The sequence below is a fragment of the Hyperolius riggenbachi genome, chromosome 3 (assembly GCF_040937935.1).
Source record: "Hyperolius riggenbachi isolate aHypRig1 chromosome 3, aHypRig1.pri, whole genome shotgun sequence".
NCBI lineage: Eukaryota > Metazoa > Chordata > Amphibia > Anura > Hyperoliidae > Hyperolius > Hyperolius riggenbachi.
This window is the reverse complement of record NC_090648.1, coordinates 250,617,043-250,634,795: the sequence shown is the minus strand read 5'-3', so window position 1 is coordinate 250,634,795 and position 17,753 is coordinate 250,617,043. Positions and strand designations below refer to the sequence as shown.

At 42.1% G+C, this 17,753-nt stretch overlaps 1 protein-coding gene across 3 annotated transcripts in view; it reads left to right on the top strand.

The window, feature by feature from the left end:
- Window positions 1-17,753, top strand: part of FAM107B (family with sequence similarity 107 member B) — a 138,307-nt gene that overhangs the window by 68,231 nt on the left and 52,323 nt on the right. The window contains exon 1 of one of the 3 annotated variants that reach the window (XM_068276154.1): window positions 5,563-5,649. The exons of 1 other annotated variant lie outside the window; for it this stretch is intronic. The gene's annotated coding sequence lies outside the window, so the exon portion shown is untranslated. Of the gene's footprint in view, window positions 1-5,562; window positions 5,650-6,215; window positions 6,385-17,753 lie in introns of those variants that run through there. One more of the 3 variants, XM_068276153.1, reaches the window with a different exon arrangement.

The following is a 17,753-nucleotide window of genomic DNA, read 5'->3' as shown; positions in this document are numbered from 1 at the left end:
ATCCTGTAAAAAAAAAATCAAAGTATAGTGTATGTTGTCATAGTATAATTGCAGTATAATGTACAAGTATTGCTTCATTACTAAACTTCATTTTTAATTTTTTACTGCTAAGAATTAATATTGACGAATGATAAAATGGAGTTCATCACATCGAGTGTGTATTTAATTGACTAGTATTACAAAATGTAATGACTTTTGCAAACCTTCATTTTCTCTAATATACTCATTCTTCATTTCTCATATATATATATATATATATATATATATATATATATATATATATATATATATATATATATATATATATATATATATATATATACACAGTGGGTTGCAAAAGTATTCGGCCCCCTTGAAGTTTTCCACATTTTGTCACATTACTTCCACAAACATAATTCAATTTTATTGGAATTCCTCGTGAAAGACCAATACAAAGTGGTGTACACATGAGAAGTGGAACGAAAATCATACATGATTCCAAACATTTTTTTTACAAATAAATAACTGCAAAGTGGGGTGTGCGTAATTATTCAGCTCCCTGAGTCAATACTCTGTAGAACCACCCTTTGCTGCAATTACAGCTGCCAGTCTTTTAGGGTATGTCTCTACCAGCTGGATTTAGATCTGGACTTTGACTGGACCATTCTAACACATGGATATGTTTTGTTTTAAACCATTCCATTGTTGTCCTGGCTTTATGTTTAGGGTCGTTATCCTGCTGGAAGGTGAACCTCTGCCCCAGTCTCAAGTCTTTTGCAGACTCCAAGAGGTTTTCTTCCAATATTGCCCTGTATTTGGCTACATCCATCTTCCTATCAACTTTGACCAGCTTCCCTGTCCCTGCTGAAGAGAAGCACCCCCCGAGCATGATGCTGCCACCACCATATTTGACAGTTGGGAGGGTGTGTTCAGAGTGATGTGCAGTGTTAGTTTTCTGCCACACATAGCGTTTTGCATTTTGGCCAAAAAGTTCCATTTTGGTCTCATCCGACCAGAGCACCTTCTTCCACATGTTTGCTGTGTCCCCCACATGGCTTGTGGCGAACTGCAAACAGGACTTTTTATGCTTTTCTGTTAACAATGCCTTTCTTCTTGTCACTCTTCCATAAGAGCCAACTTTGTGCAGTGCACGACTAATAGTTGTCCTATGGACAGATTCCCCCACATGAGCTGTAGATCTCTGCAGCTTGTCCAGAGTCACCATCGGCCTCTTGACTGCATTTCTGATTAGCACTCTTCTTGTTCGGCCTGTGAGTTTAGGTGGACGGCCTTGTCTCTGTAGGTTTACAGTTGTGCCATATTCCTTCCATTTCTGAATGATCGCTTGAGCAGTGCTCCGTGGGATGTTCAAGGCTTTGGAAACCTTTTTGTAGCCTAAGCCTGCTTTAAATTTCTCATTAACTTTATCCCTGACCTGTCTGGGGTGTTCTTTGGACTTCATGGTGTTGTTGCTCCCAAGATTCTCTTAGACAACCTCTGAGACCGTCACAGAGCAGCTGTATTTGTACTGACATTAGATTACACACAGGTGCACTCTATTTAGTCATTAGCACTCATCAGGCAATGTCTATGGGCAACTGACTGCACTCAGACCAAAGGGGCTGAATAATTACGCACACCCCACTTTGCAGTTATTGATTTGTAAAAAATGTTTGGAATCATGTATGATTTTCGTTCCACTTCTCACGTGTACACCACTTTGTATTGGTCTTTGACGTGAAAGTCCAATAAAATTGATTCATGTTTGTGGCAGTAATGTGACAAAATGTGGAAAACTTCAAGGGGGCCGAATACTTTTGCAAGCCACTGTATAAACACAGTGCTGCCCGTAATTATTCATACCCCTGGCAAATTTTGACTTAAAGTTACTTTTATTCAACCAGCAAGTAATTTTTTAAAGGAAAAAAGACATAGGTGCCTCCCAAAAGATAATAAGATGATGTACAAGAGGCATTATTGTGGGGAAAAAAACATTTCTCAGCTTTTATTTACATTTGAGCAAAAAGTGTCCAGTTCAAAATTATTCATTCCCTTCTCAATAATCAATAGAAAAGCCTTTGTTGGCTATTACTGCAATCCAATGCTTTCTAAAATTGCAGACCAGCTTTTTGCATGTCTCCACAGGTATTTTGCCCATTCATCTTTAGCAATGAGCTCCAAATCTTTCAGCTTGCCATCAAGATCTTTAGCTCCCTCCACAGATTCTCAATTGGATTCAAGTCAGGACTCTGTCTGGGCCACTCCAAAACGTTAATGTTGTTGTCTGCTGACCATTTCTTCACCACTTTAGCTGTGTGTTTTGGGTCGTTGTCATGCTGTAAATGTCCACTGGTGCCCAATGCCAAGTTTCTCTGAAGACTGCCTGATGTTGTCGTTGAGAATCCTGATGTATTGCTCTTTTTTCATGGTGCCGTTTACTGTGATTAGGTTCCATGGTCCATTGCCTAAAAACACCCCCCAAAGAATTATTTTCCTACCACCATGTTTGACAGTGGGGATGGTGTTCTTTGGGTTGAAGGCTTCTCCTCCGCCAAATGAGGGAAACATCATTGTGACCAAACAATTCAATTTTTGTTTCATCTGACCACACAGAAGACCAGAAGTCTTCTTCTTTGTCCAGATGAGCATTTACAAAGGCCAAGCAAGATTTTGTGTGCTTTATCTGAAGAAGTGGCGTCCTCCTTGGTCTGCATCCGTGGAACCCAGCCGTGTGCAGTGTCCATTAGATTGTCTGCCTTGAGACATTGCCACCAGCAGAGCCCAGATTCACCAGTATGGCCTTGGTGGTAATCCTTGGATTCTTTTTCACCTCTCTCACTATCCTCCTGGCCAGCACAGGTGTCACTTGTGGCTTCCGACCACATCCTCTGAGATTTTCCACAGTGCGGAACATCTTGTATTTTTTAATAATACTTTGCACTGTAGCCACTGGAATTTTAAAAAAATTTAGAAATGGCCTTGTAGCCCTTTCCTGACTTGTGAGCAACTACAATGTGCAGCCGCAGGTCATCACTGAGCTCCTTTGTCTTAGCCATGACTGTCCACAAACCAATTGCAGAGAGCTACTTTTTTCACCTGTTGAGTTGAGTAAAACGACAAATAATCAGGGTAATTTGGATGCTTTATAACACTTTGGACTATTTGGAATGGTATAGAACTGTCCCACAGATTGTGACAGTGTGTGATGGATATGATAAAATTTTGGACTGGAAATTTTTTTGCTCAAATGTAAATAAAAGCTGAGAAATTTTTTTTAGTTTTTTTCCCCCACAATAATGCCTCTTGTTCATTGTCTTTTTATCTTTTGGGAGACACCTATGTAATTTCCCATCAAAAAGTTACTTGCTGGTTGAATAAAAGTAACTTTAAGTCAAAACTCGCCATGGGTATGAATAATTATGGGCAGATATATATATATATATATATATATATATATATATATATATAACTCTTTGTGACCAGCATGACAGCTAAAGTTTCTTCCTGCTCAGGTGGCAATAGCGAACTTAACACCTCTGTGGCTGGGGAGTGTACTGGTTAAGGGCTTAACATGGGATACCAGGGTTCGAATCCTGGCCAGGGTCAGTACCTATTCATGGGCAAGACTTCCTAACACTGCAGGGTGGCCCCATGTTCCTAGAGGTCCATCTCCCACATTGGCATGGGAGAGCAGGAATACTGTCCTGGCTCTTCTGGGTTCGCACATACAACACTTCTTAAAATTATTTGGCTTGGCAATGGGCAGGGCCACAACACTGGCCTGCAAGCCATGGTTATTTGAATAGAACTCATGGCTGGCTCATTACAGCTGCAGCATGCCTCCAAATTGTTTTTCTAGCCAGTCGGTTGGTTGTCTGCCAGTCCTGTGAGCAGTTTGTCAATCAGTTCACCCTGCCAGTCCTGTCCATGGTTTGTGAATTAGTCCTGTCAGTGTGTCCAGTCAGTCCTGTCCACAGTTTGTCAATCAGTTCTGTCAGCCTGCTCTGCCAGTCCTGTCCGCATTTTGCCAGTCCTGACTCCTGTCAGTCTGTCCAGCCAGTCCTGTCCACAGTCTATCATTCTGGTCCCTGTCAGCCCAATTCGTAGTCTGCCACAAAGTTCCATCCTGCCATCTACATGTTGCAGAGTTCCCGCTCCTTATCTTTTAGTAACTAGTAGGGGCAACCCTGGGCAGTAAAGCCCATCAAACCGTTCAGGTGTATTCTTTCAGAAAAGCTAATGAAAGCCTATTAGCATTCACATGCAATGTGCAAATTTATGCTGCAAGATATACTTTTTTTGCACATGAAAAAACAGGAACGCAATTTCGCAATTTGAAGTGTGATTTTCCATTGACTTTTATTGTATGTGTGGCAAACTTTTTACCACAAATTCACAATTTGCACTTGATTTGCATATGAAGTGTGAAACCTGCCTTAAAAAAAGTGACACCCATGGTAACCTAGAAATAAAAAACACATATATAAGTAGATAAATACTAGTTCTATTTACATAACAAACGTATTGCACTGTCCATGTTATTATGATTCTTGTGATTTTTATAAAGGAAAAGCAGAGAATCTTATTCTATACAGTTTCCATCTTGGTTACCTTTGAATGAAGCTAATCCTGACATCATTTCCTCCCTCACTCTTTTTTCTCCTCTTGCTAATTGTATATTTGTTACCCGCCCTCCTCCCAGAGTCTTCAGACAATGCCACTGAGGTCTATACTAGGAAGTGCACTGTCTTATGTCATTAGAAGGAGAGGGGAATAAAGGGAAGAGGAGGACTATATTATAGATAAAAAGAGACCCCCCATCATGCAACTGTTATGCCAGCCAATGGCAATGGCAATGAAAGGGCAAGTGCTCCTAAGGTATATGATAACTCCAAACCACAACAGCAGAAAAAGTTTTGAATGCAGGATTAGCATCTTTATCACTTAATACACTCAGACCAGTTGCTGTTGAAACTTGATTTTCATGGTGACAATCCCACTAAAAGCGGAGTTCACCATAGCCCTACTTTCTGCCTCTAGCTGATTCTAGCTTCATAAAGGAAATGTTGCTGGAAAATCCATCTTAAAATTTTCTACTATACTCAGTCCTGATTGATTTTTTGCTTAAAGTGACTGATTGATCTAATGCATTTTGAATGAAGCTGTAGATTTAATCAACATTAATCAATCAAAACCACCAAATATTGTGTGACCACCTTAAATTACGTCTGTCACTGTGCTGTCCTCCTCTAAAGCAAAGCCAGGGGCTTTTATAGAGATAGCTCTGCATTCAGATAAATCCATGGTTGCATCTACAGTATGAAGCAATTAAGGGTCATGTTCACAAGTTTTCACCCTTTTAATCTTCGTGTACTTAAAAGATGTACAGTATGTACCCCATCTCCCCGCCTACTTTTACGGAGTTACCAGCTACCACCCTCTGAGTAAACTGCTCCTCCCTCTTCTGACCACACCCATTTCTAGGGGTGAGCGGAAGGGGACATCGCATATTATGCACATCGACAGAGAGGGTATGCAGAGTGTGCAGCAGGAGAGGTTCAGTTAACACCTGAACATACGGCTCATATCATGACATGTCATGACGTGTTAACGGAGTAAAGGCGCATCACACATTATGCTTGCACTGCGACACATACAGTGAAGTCTACAGTAAGTATGTACGGCCTACATAGAAAGTATGATTCAGTGCAATTGTCAACCCACAAGTTCTGCAGTACTGCACTGCATGCAACGCAATTTGCCAATGGATCCATTGCATGCACTGCTAACGCGCCAATGTGAACTACTATTACAATATACATGTGTTGTCGGTCACCCGTTATCATTGTCTGTAATCTTATTATTGCACAGTGCTGCATAATTTGTTGGCGCTACATAAATCCAATAAATAATAATAATAAAATAATTAGCAATGCGATTATATTGTCCAACACAATGCACCAGTGTGAAAGACGCCTAATAAGCAGGGTAGTAGCACCATTCATTCATTTGTAAAAGAGGGGAAAGAGTCTGACCATTCACTATGCGTTTCCTCGGATCACATGAAAGCATTTCTGTACAGATTACAGGAGAGCTAAATTAGTTACAGACTATCTCCACAAACAAAACAGGCTGGGCATGGGAACCACTACAAACTGGCTGTGTGCTGATGAGAGGAGGGGCTTGGTGTGGGGAAGCTGGGCTAGTAACTCCCCTCTCTCCACCCCTCTGAGCTCCTCTCGGCTGCTGGAGGTTATTGTAAGCACAGGGGCTGCTGTCCAGGCGAAGCAGCGGAGACATTAGAGCCAGCTCAGGCTGCTTCAAGCACAGACACAAGGAAACCTCTAGTCTGACACTGGAGCAAGAAAACACAGTCATCCAGGGAGAAAGGGCGTTAGCTGAGAGGTACGTCTGGCTGGAACTTTAGTGCACATGGTTGATCGCAGCCAAGAGCCCATCTAGCTTAATCTGTTCTCTTTATAAAATGGCTATCAAGTTAATTATTCATTAAGACGTCATATACTGTGGAAGGACAAATCTCCTTGTGCTTGTATGTAGGCTGGAATCGAATTTTGAGAAGCTCAGTGAAGGGATGACATCAAATACTTGTATTAATTTAGTTTTACGAGAAGCTGTGATTGTGCATCAGTTTGGTAACTTGTGTAGTGCAATCCTTTATTTCTCTATAGATGTGCTTGCTGATGACATGGGGAGGGGAGTTGTCTGAAGCATGCTGGTAGCGGTCGCATATGGCAGCACGTTGTTCACAAATGTGTTATCCTGCACACTGAACGCAGTTGTCTGCAGTTTGGCCTCACAGTGCTTAGCTGTGTCTGATGCAAGCAAACTTTGTGATGTGTAAACAGAGGTGCTGTCAGCCAAGAGAAGGATGACTTGTAGTTTCTGATCACTAGAGGATCTGGAAGGCAGGTCTTAAATCTTTCTAATAACACTGAATTTTTAGCCTATATTCTGTTGACATCTTGTAGCATCATCATACCAGAGAGACAGCCTGGTGCCCAATAACCCATAACCAGCAGCACCCAGCACATTCTGTATACATGTATATTTATATTTTAATCCACTGTTAGAATATGCTTACCATATTAATACAACAGAAATTGTATTTGGAATATTGATAACTTTACCTAATCTGGTGGTCTGCAGCTCTATTCGATTGAATGGGGTAAAAAACTGCCAGTCGCAAAACTAGCGGTATGCGGCATATTGACTTGTATTGCAGCTTCCTACCACTATTTTTTAAAAGGTAAAACAAATGTCACTGTCCTCCGTTGTGTAGGTATAGCCTCGTACACGTATATGAGGCATGTTGCCCAGAGGGGATCGGGACTACTTGGGTGACATTGCAGGGCCAACACTGTAGGCTAGTGACGTGTTGTTCTTCTATATGGTAGGAGGAGGGCCATTGGAGCACAGAAGTTGAAATGGGCACAAGACTTGTCCTGTTTAAAGCCAATGGGTACCGGTTAAAAAGAGAAAAAGTCAGATACTCACCTAAGGAGAGGGAAGGCTCGGTCCTAATGAGCCTTCCCTCTCCTCTCCCGGTGCCCTCGGTGCTGCGCTGGCTCCCCCGTTCGCGTCCGCCGCCGCAGGAACTTCGGAGGTCTTCGGGAGCACTCGGGCTTCCGAAGACGGGCCGCTCCATACTATGTACGCGCGAGCGCGTCATAGAGGGCGCTCGCGCATGCGTAGTATGGAGCGGCCGCGTCATCTGGAGCCCGAGTGCTCCCGAAGGCTTCCGAAAGGTCCCTTCGGCATGCGGAAGTGGCAGTATTTGACCGAACTGGTCGAATACTGTCACGGGGTATCCTGCGCGGGACCAGGAGAGGAGAGGGAAGGCTCATTAGGACCGAGCCTTCCCTCTCCTTAGGTGAGTATCTGACTTTTTCTTTTTTTAACCGGTAAACATTCACTTTAAAGCACCACTATTGTTTAATAAAAAAAAGTAGGCAGTTAAAATCTGACAGAATTGACAGGTTTTGGGCCAGTCCATCTCCTCATGGGGGGTTCTCAGGGTTTTCTTTGTTTTCAAAAGTATTTCCTGAACATCAGTTGCAAAGTATAACTGACAAAATAGTGTGCAAGTGAGTAGGAAGGCTGGCTGGATTCTATTTTGGCAGAGAGGGCTGGTGCACACCGAGCGGCTTTTTCAGCGTTTCTGCAGCCGCTTGCAGCTGCGGATACGCTTGGTCAATGTATCTCAATGGGCTGGTTCACACCAGAGCGGGAGGCGTTTTGCAGAAACGCATACTCCCGGGGTGAGGCATTTTTTGGATTGCGGATGCGTTTCTGCCTCAATGTTAAGTATAGGAAAAACGCAAACCGCTCTGAAAAACGCTAGTTCAGAGCGGTTTTGCCAGCGTTTTTGTTACAGAAGCTGTTCAGTAACAGCTTTACTGTAACAATATATAAAATCTACTACACCAAAAACGCTTCCCAAAACCGCAAAATGCTAGCCGAAATGCTACAGAAAAATAAGAAAAAGCGTTTCAAAATCTGCTAGCATTTTGCGGATCTGCTAGCGGGTTTTGGTGTGCACCAGGCCTTAAAGAGGGACTCCAGTGAAAATAATGTAACAAAAAAGTGCTTAATTTTTACAATAATTATGTATAAATGATTGTCAGTGTTTGCCCATTGTAAAATCTTTCCTCTCCTTGATTTACATTCTGACATTTAACACATGGTGACATTTTTACTGCTGGCAGGTGATGTAAGTGGAAGTAGCTGCTGTTTGCTTTTTTGGCAGTTAGAAACAGCTGTAAACAGCTGTTATTTCCCACAATGCAACAAGGCTCCCACAGTGTGATGTCAGAACCATGATCCTGACATCACACTGTGGGAGGGGTTTCACCACAATATCAGCCATACAGAGCCCCCTGATGATCCGTTTGTAATAAAGGAAAAGATTTTGGTTGGTTAGTTGCCCACCAGTGTGATTAAGGTTACCAGGGAGGAATTAAGGTTAGGCACGACCAGGGGAGGGTTGTGTGTGAGAGTGGGGAGAGGTTAGGTCAAATTAAAATATCTGTAAATATTACCATTATTTTACTGTGGATGTAGTAGAATATCAGTAAATTCACCATTATTCTACTACCGCTGTCCTGCACCCTTAAACGGGTTTTTTTTTTTGGTTTTTTTTTCAAATGTATGCCAATAGAGGGGCACCGAGTGACATCAAACAGTGGGCGGGATTAGTGGGGGAACAATGCTCTTTGCCGAATCGGGCCACCAGACTGATTGCTGACCGAGGTGTCATTGGGGGGGGGGGGGCGCTGTACACACACTGGATTCTTGGCAGAGGTGGATGTTATTGCCCGGCTTGGCCAAGGTTTCATCTAGTGTGTGTACGAGGCTTATGGTATTATGCCATTTAAATTTACAGAGCTCTATTTGACAATCATATATTGAAGTGGCGTTCAGATCATCTGTTAGGCCTCGTTCACGTTGCTTTCCGCTCCCGTTTGCGTTGGGCTTTTTTTGACGCAATTTTTTTTTATTCCCAGCGCTTGGGTGGGCGGTGCGTTTTTGTGAAAAGTGCTTTTCTAAGCACTTTTCCTGAGCGTTTTTTTTAATTCACTCCCTAACGCAAGTCAGCAAGTGAACTTTTTGACCCGGAAAAAAATAAATACAATGCATTTATTCTTAAAAACGAGTACGCAATTGCTGCACAAATACCTTCCTATACCTTCCATTGAGGCAAAACCGCTTCAAAAATGGTACATGCAATGCTTTTCTGTGCGGATCGGAAACGAACCGTGCAGATGTGAACTCTCTCATAGAGAATCATTGCACAAGCGCTTTCAGGGTGATTTCAAAAAATCGCCAACGCTTAAATAAAATCACAAAGCGTCTATAGTGTGAACGAGCCCTGTGAGCGCTTACATTTTGTTCTTAAAATTGCATTAAAAGCACTTGTGCAATGACTGTAAATGTGAGTATTCTCACATGAGCGATGAGCTTTCTTTCCAATCGCAAACACGGGTCCTGCACCATTTCCTGAGCGTTTGCACTTTAATGCAAGGTATAGGAAAATCGGTAACGCTTGAACATAAGCTGGGAAAAGCGATTTTGTGAGTGCTTTTCCTCACAAAGTACATTTAAGTGATTTATTTCCAGGTCAAAGAGTTCACTTCCGGATTTATTTATTTTTACAAACACCAAAAACTGCTAATTGCAAAACAAAAGCGCTTACAAAAGCACTTGTAAAAATCTCAATGCTCTCTAAAATCACTGGAAAAATTGCTTAAAAAAGCGCTAACAAAAGCGCTTGTAATTGCGCTAGCAAGCTATAATGTGAACAAGGCCTAAAAGTCAACATTTACTTTTATAAATCTGGCCATCTTTTTGTCATAACATTAATTTTGTAGCGATTTCCAACTTTATAAACGTCAGAATGGTGGACATGTTTCCACAAGATTTTTGTATAGGTGGCCCATTGTATCTGTGAGTATTAGCCTCCCATTTACACTTGGATATGAATTCTTGTAGGCGGTTTTCCATGTACAAACGTTTCCATGGAAAGAAAAAAACTGTGGTGTTTTTTTTTTTTTTTTAATGAAAATTTGTAAGCCAGTTTTGCGCATTTGTTTAGCATATTGAGTCATTGCATCTGAAACGAATGCAGTGTCCAAAAAAAAAAAAAAAGGTGCAGAATGTGATTGTGTTGTCCCCCAAAAAACTGATGACGGGAGATATAAAGTCATATACAGAATTGCAATTAAGGATTTCCCAAAATGATTGCTGCCAATCATTTCATGCGAGTGACATGTGGCCAGGCTGTCTGCCACCACCATGCTCTGACCCCATAGAGAGGGGATGAGCAAGCTGCAGTGTGGAATGACAGTAGTGGTCATGCTTAGACTACGTTCACAGCAGGGGTTGCGGTGTGATGTAACGGAAGCATTTTAATGTGCAATAAATGTCTGTGACGTTCAGAGTGTGTGTGATGCGATCCAATGGTATCCCAAGGTGGAGCGTAATGTGTGTGCTAACAGTGGCAGTGAAGCACACTTTTTTTCATTGACTGTAAGCGACACAATGCGCATATAACGTTAAATGCAACTTTTTCTCTCTGTTGTGCTCCTGTTTGTCCAGGGAACGCAATGCAGCTCCCACTGTGACATTGCTCATAGTTTACTTGCATGCCCAGTAGCAAACAATGTCTGTGGACATCAGCTAGTTATATTTTGCAAAGGTGCCCATTTGATTGTTTTAAGTAACCAAAGTTGTAAGTGTGTAGAGGTCTTAAGAAGGGCACCCTCAATGTCAGCTTATCACTGGGGAAAATTAAGAAAGTCATAAAAAAAATTCTGACATTGATTTCATGCCTCCACTGAAACGCCAGCCAGCCAGAACGACCGTTCTTTATGTCTACAGGAATGTGTGATGAGATAAAATTGTATGGAGAGATATGTGAGCCGTGTGACTGCCATTACAAAGCGGCTAATGACAGGTCTGCCAATTGCTACATTGTGTGCCGTGAAGGCTGATATCTATTTCAATTAGGATTTTTTTTTTCTTTTTCTTCAAATTCATTAAAAAACCCTCCAACATATGAATAATTCTGAGAGAAGTGGCTATGTAGTTGTTTCAGCAGTAGGAGCACACTGCACGTTTCTCTCACATGGTGAGGATACAGAAGAGAGAAGGGTTTTACCTTCCTCTCATGCCATGTGTTCTAATGTAAACACCACTCACCAATGGCAGCCAATCTGTCCTCCTCACTTTGTATTTAGATCTTATGTGACATGTTTGATTTAGGGTTTCCTTTATGTATATTCTATTGTTCTGTTTGTTAACATTGTTTCAGTGCTCTGGGAATTCAGGGAAAGCAGAATCTAAGCATTATGGAGCACACTCCGCTCTGTACAGTGGCTGATTTACACAAAACATTACAGATATAGAACCTTGCATTGTGTAATGAAAAATGTGAATCCATACTATAAAAGGCATTTCTAGGAAAAATAAAGCAAGTTTTAGGAAGTGTGGGAAGGAGGGAATAAACTCTCTAGGAACTGTCTGGCTGTGTCCCTGCTGGGGAGACATTCCCTCCCTTTTTGTGCAGGAGTGTTCCATGGAGATGGATGAACACTGTTAGTCTCCAAGACAGGAAATGAATGGCAGGAATAAATACCTGGCGGCATTCTACAGACCTATACCTACTACACGATTTCCACAGCAAATTTTCTGACAACTGGCCTATTTATTTTTTTGCAATGAGCAATCGTTTCCGTGATCTTGTGGCGTGGGTACAGGCACGCGATTACACGAACAATGTTTGGCACCGTGCAGCAATAACAACTTTCACGATGGATCTTTGAGATCCTGGACTTTTCTCTTGCTCAAAGTACTGCAAACGCTTGACTTCCCGTTTGTGCTTGTGTCCTGTTGCGTATTCCCGTGGGTAGGGAGATGGATTGGGGAGCCTTGTTGGGACAATCTTGTAGATGGGGGACACAAAGTAATATAAAACTTCAGAAGTAGTTCCAGCCTATTTACAATCTAGAAACGAAAATATTGTTAATTTGATGAAATAAGATACCTGTAGATATGCGCTTTGAGTCCTATGGGAGAAAAGTGGGTTGCAAATGTTAATTGTATATGAGACCTAAGGTAGCAAGGACCATGTTCAGTCCTGCAGATGACACTGCGGGCAACAAGTGACACCTTGGCCAATTTTGGTCTAGTGTGTTTGCACGAGTCTATGGACTCAAGCTGATGTTTTTTTTGGACGTAGTTGATGGCCTACCACCTGTTCATTGTATACAATGAACAGAGGCGGCAAAAGTATAAGATTAGATTAAATGAGCTTAAAAACCAACTTAAATGGCAAAATTGAAGGAGGAAGTGGTGGTCTTACCTCCCTCAAGCAGACACGACAACGACTGCGATTCAGACAGTCAAACACATTTATTAGGAACTCCAAAAAGAAATGCAACGCGTTTCGCAGGTTCAACCCTGCTTCATCTGGCAATATAGGGAGGAGTATCAAACAATCTGCACAAGGATTCAAATTAAGCGCCTCTTCATGAACACCACCTGTTCATGAAGCTTGGAAGAGAATTACTTTGAGGGTCCAGCAAAAGATTTGGATTTCTGTTAAAGGGAACCTTTAGGGAAAAAAGTGCTCAATTTGGTTACTTACCTGAATAGAGGGAAGCCCTCTGGATGATCCAGAGGCTTCCCCTGTCCCGCCCCTCCGCTGCCCCCCTTTTTCCGCTGAAGCTAGAGTGCTTCCATGCTCCGGCCTAGGCACAGTGCGGCTGTGCTTTGGTGGTCCCTGCTCGCGTGGAGGAAGATGGGAGAAGCTTTTTAAGGATCTAGAGGCCTCCCCTCCTGAGGAAAGTATCTGTTGCTTCATTTCCCTAACCACACAGATTTACTTCAAGGTGCATAAATATGCAAAGTTAAGGTAGCCATATAGCTAGCGATTATGATTGATTCGACAAAGCAATCGACTTTATTGGGTGTTCAACTTCAGTATGGAAGATCGAAAGTCAATTGAATATTGGCCTGCACACTACAACCCTCACTAATTGATCTGACCAATGTTGTGCCTCCATGCTCTGAATTCAAAAATCAATTTAAAGTCGATTGAATGACATGTTAACCGTAGCCGATTACTGTGCGATCGATATCGTGCTTGATCGACTAAGCTAGTTGGTTTGACATATCGGACCCTTTTCATTGATTGACCATGTTAGCACACAATCTATTCTCTCTCAATTCGATAAAAGAGTGAGCGAACATACAGCTAAATCGCTAAATGTATGGCCACCTTTACTGTTGCTTGCAAGGATTTTAACTCACACTTGTGAGGGGGGGGGGGGGGGGGTTAGGTGAGTGGGGAGAACAGTGCACTTGGCCAAATTGATTTGCTAGGTTGATTGCTGGCCAAGGTTTCAGGGGCCACTAGTACACATGCTAGATTCTCGGCTAAGGGCCCTTCTCCATTCTAAAGTGATGTGAATGCGGAGCCGCATCGCATCAGTTCCGCTGCTGGCCACGTCACTTCCGCATCTCCCAATGCAGAAGTGAATTGAGATGGGACGCGTGGATGTGGCCGTGTGAGAATCTGCAGAATGCTGCAGATTCTCGGATCGCTCCGCACAACGTGTGCGCAATGGAAGCTGTTCCATTGTCGTGCATGTGTTTCAGGACACCCGCGGTGCGATGCGGCTATGTAATGGAAATGGGCCCTAAGGTGTTATTAATGCATTCCCTTTCACTGCACACATAGTGGCACAGCTCATTGCCCACCTTCCCCTTGTGACACATTTGTCCTTTTCATTGCAAAAGATTTTTATGCAAGGAGGTGAGAGACTTTTTTTTGTTTTTGTTTTTTTGTGTTTTGTTTTGTTTAATGTAAATAGTAATAATGTTTCCATTGCATTAGGAAACCATTAGGGAAACTGGATTACAACTCACAGAAAAGGCATAGCAACCCACCCTCTGTAGTAGCAGAACTCAGGGAACCGCAGTGACAATACCATCATTCATAAAATTGCTTTAATTTTTTTTTCTCTACAATATTCATTTATAAATCATTTAGCCAGTGTTTGCACATTGTAAAATCTTTCCTCTTCCTGATGTACATTCTGAAATTTATCACACGTGGTGACCTCTTTAGTCCTGTCAGGTAATCTTTGCTGAATGTTTGTTTACTAAGGACCCATTTTCACAATATGTGCATTTATGTGCATTTTCTGCACACAGATTTGAATAGCAATGTATTTAAATGGGCCTGTTTCCATTGGATCCAGAATCCTGTATGCTGAAGAAACCTGCACAGCAGTGTTATCACCTATTGCACACTGTATGCAATATTCCGTCCGGTTTCACGTTTGTAGACCTTATGATTATAAATTAAAGTTTGTTGAAGGACTGGTACAGCTGCTGTTTGTAGCTGAGGTTTGGTTAGTATAATTGGAGTGAGAAGCTTTCCTCATGCAGTGTGTAGGTGTGTTTACCTGGCTTATGACTTGTCTGATATCATCATTGACAAAAGTAAGCTGAACACATTCCATTGTAGTCTTTGGAGAGGGATGGGCAGCAGCTGACGCATCTGTTGCTTTTCTTCTTTTTCATGATGTGAGATGTGTAGCTGTTTCACATTTGTTGGAGATTTGCAGTCATTTGAAACTACACACTTAAGTATAACTGTATATGGTTAAATAACAAGTGCACAGAACTGCTATAATGGGCACTTGGTGGTCATATCAGAATTAATAAGGAGGTCTCAAAGTGTACAGCATATATTTTACAGGTAATCCAGGTACGTTTATAACCGTCATCTGTTAATTTGGGCTCAAGGTATTACTGAAAATTGTAATATCGGCAGCATATATCCTGCAGGCGCTTAATACCAACAGGACCCTGTGGACACCTAACACCAGCATACCCCATGTAGGTGCCCAACACTAGCCCCAGATTGCTAGCCTTATGCTAACCTGTAGTCCCAAGTTACTAAACCCCAAAAAGACAAAGCTTCTCTAGGGTAATACAGGGCAGATTGCTCCACTGGTTGCATCTGGCAAACAACCGGTTATCAGTTGGTCCTCTGGTTGTTTGCTAACCGTAGACATGCCCAACTTGTCTTCCGACAGACCAATTTTAGAAGATAGTTGGACAGATTGTTGTTACGTGTATATGAGCCTTTAGAAAAGACCAGGGCTATGGAGTTGGTACAAAAATCCTCCGACTCCTCAGTTTAGGATTCCTCCGACTTCTCTAATTTGCATATTACAATCTTGTTGATTGAAAGTATGTAACATAAAATTCATCTCTTAACTGCCAACGCTTAGGAATCTTAAAAGACGACTGAAGTGAGAAGGATATGTAGACTGCCATATTTATTCCCTTTAGTCATAGACTAAAACTAGTCCTTGGTAAGAGTACTTGTAAAAGGTACAGAACGGAACAAAGAACATCTATCAGGCCTAGACAATGTGACTGTGGGTACATGTAAGAGTGATGTGCAGGTACTCTGCAGGAGAATGAGGCGATTCTTCCTCTATTACACATTCTTCATGAACAATCTGAACCAGGTTTATGGGTGATAGAAAACACCTCTGTGTTCAATGTGCACAACATTCTCAGTGGATTCCCTGCAGCTCTGTGGAGAGTGCATATGTAGAGTATAGTACTACTGTGTAACAAAGTAAACCTGAGACAGATGACATTAAAATTTCATACATAGCTGGGGCTTCCTCCAGCCCCTTTCAGGATAATCAGTCCCTCGCTGTCCTCCTCCGCCACCTGGATCTTCTGCTATGAGTCCAGGTACTTGAGCCAGTCTGGCGTAGTGCGCATGCATAAACTACACCTGCGCATGCATACACTACACTACGTATTACACCTGCTCAGCACTATTGTGCAGGTGCAGAATGCTCCTGGCTGTAGGAGCTGCACATGGCCAGACTGCGCTGACTGGCTGAATTACCGGGACTCGTAGCAGAAGATCCAGGTGGCGGAGGAGGACAGCGGGGGACTGATTGGCCTGAAGGGGGCTGAAAGAAGCCCCAGGTATGTATAAAACTTTACTTTTCATCTGTCTCAGGTACCCTTTAATTCGTAGTCACCAAACCAAATTTGAACAACATATAATTATTTGATTTCATGAGCAAAGAGTGCATACATTTGCATAAATTAGCATCAACACAGAATTATTTACATCTCATTGGCCATACCTATTAGTGACACAGCTACACATCAGGCTTTATTCTTACAGCATGGATGTTATTTAGTATATATGAGATTCTTGTGTACACAACATCATATATACTGTACAGTCACAATCAGATATGTATATCTGACTTTAAGGGCCTGTTCATACTTGCTGCGTTTGTAGAACGCGTATAAATTCAAAGAAACGCAAGTTGAAAAACGCATGCGTTTTTCTTGCGTTTGAATGCGTTTTCTATTGCGTTTTGCACAAACACGTGACCCAGGGGAAAAAAAAGAATTATGGGAACCGCAGAGGAAAACGGACGCTAAAAACGCAATAGTACGCGTTTTTGATACGCGTCCATAGACTTTCATTGCATCCGTTTCTATGCGTATCGCACAGAACTGCGTGCAGCAATGCGGATGAGAAACGTATGCGTCTCATACGCATACATGTGAACTAGCCCATTCAAAAGCATTAGGAGCCGTTTCTATGCGTTTTTGGTACCCGGACATGTTCCCTGAAAACGGCTAGGAACGCATATAGTCTGAACAGGCCCTAAAAATATGGGACTGCTTTATTGAAGCAGCACAAGTAAATTAAATTAATTTTGATTGGTTTATTTCATTTTTGTGGACTAAGCACAGCTATTACTGTATATAAAAATTATTTATGATGACTATTATCTGAGAAATAGAACATTTTATCATATTTTCTATTTTAATTACAGTTTAAATTCATTAGGAGTCGGTGCATTTTTTCCCGACTCCGATTCCAGGTACCCAAAATTACTCCGACTCCACAACTCCGACTCTACAACTCCAACTCCACAGCCCTGGAAAAGACAGGTATAAATAAGCTAATTTGGCTGTATAGTGTATATAGAACATTATCTTAAGGCTGCTTTCAGAGTTACAGGCGCACGTTAGAGCAGCCTGTAACGCAGCCCACCTCGCAGTAATGAAAAATCAATGGGCTGTTCAGTGCCCACGTTGCGTTACAGTGTAATGCTACACGTTGAATGAAAGTGCAGCATGCTGTGCGTTATAGGAGGTTTTAGCCACGTTAGACTGTTTGCACATTCTCA